The sequence below is a fragment of the Eurytemora carolleeae genome, unplaced genomic scaffold (assembly GCF_000591075.1).
Source record: "Eurytemora carolleeae unplaced genomic scaffold, Eaff_2.0 scaffold115, whole genome shotgun sequence".
NCBI classification, from domain to species: Eukaryota; Metazoa; Arthropoda; class Copepoda; order Calanoida; family Temoridae; genus Eurytemora; species Eurytemora carolleeae.
Genome location: NW_019396189.1, coordinates 205,834 through 207,397, shown reverse-complemented (window position 1 = coordinate 207,397; position 1,564 = coordinate 205,834).

The following is a 1,564-nucleotide window of genomic DNA, read 5'->3' as shown; positions in this document are numbered from 1 at the left end:
ATGGGATCTAGGATCTGGAATAGGATCTAGGATCTAGAATGGGATCTAGGATCTAAAATGGGATCTATAACCTAGAATGGGATCTATGAACTAGAATGGGATTTAGGATCTAGAATGGGGTCTAGGATCTAGAATAGGATCTATGATCTAGAATGGGATCTATGATCTAGAATGGGGTCTAGAATCTAGATTGGAATCTAGGGTCTAGAATGGGATCTAGGATCTAAAATGGGGTCTAGGATCTAGAATGGGAACTAGGATCTAGAATGGGATCTAGGATCTTGAATGGGATCTATGATCTAGAATGGGATCTAGGAACTAGAATGAGATCTAGGATCTAGAATGGGATCTAGGATTAGAATGGGATCTAGAATCTAGAAAGGGATCTAGGAACTAGAATGGGATCTAGGATCTAGAATGGGATCTAGGATCTAGAATGGTGTCTAGGATCTAGAATGGTGTCTAGGATCTAGAATGGGATCTAGGATCTAATATGGGATCTCGGATCTAGAATGGGATCTAGGATCTAGATTGGAATCTAAGATCTAGAATGGGATTTGAGACCTAAAGCCTTTTTACATAACTGTTGACACTAATAATTTATCCATTTTTAGGTATGTCTCGAAAAGGAAACCTTGTTCTAAAAAGGATAGAAGCAGGTTTGATCTCTAATATGCACGACTTCACGCTCACAAAACTGGGAATTAATTCAAAATTAAAATTTTGTATTCAGATAAAGAAAGAGAGAGGTTTGCCAGAATTAATTTCTTTTCCATTTAACGAATAGTTCCTATTAGTTTTTATCATAGTCATGTAACAAATTTTTCATTAAATTCTTGCCAAATGAATTCTGGTTATTTATATGGCAGATAGTGAGTAGATGAACTGCGGATGATCTAGATGTTATATTAGTTAATTATAAACGGTTCCTGTAAATTTACTTACTCGAACACCCTGTACTTTTGCATCCTTTCTTTGTCGTAATCCCAGTTTCCAGTTACTGTGTTAGTATCATGTATTCTGGGGCACCCTGTACTAAATCAGTATCATGTATTCTGTTACACCCCGTAATGTGTTGGTATCATGTATTCTGGTACACCCTGTAATGTGTTAGTGTCATGTATTCTTGTACACCCTGTACTATATCAGTATCAATTATATTATGGTACACCATGTATCAGTATCACTATCACGTATTCTGGTACACCCTGTATCCTGTATCGGTATCATGTACTGGTACACCCTGTATCTATATCAGCATAATGTATTCTGGTACACCCTGTATCAGTATCAGTATCACGTATTCTGGTACACACTGTATCAGTATCAGTACCGCGTATTCTGGTGCACCTTGTATTAGTATCAGTATCATGTATTCTGGTACACCCTGTATCAATATAAGTATCAAGTATTCTGGTACATCCTGTATCAGAATCAACACACCCTGTACTATATCAGTTTGTGCATTGGAACTAATTATAAATGAAAATAGATTGATTTGGAAATGTGAAACTAACATGGCGCAAAACTCCCGGGGAGATACCCGTGTCGTACCCCCCCCCCC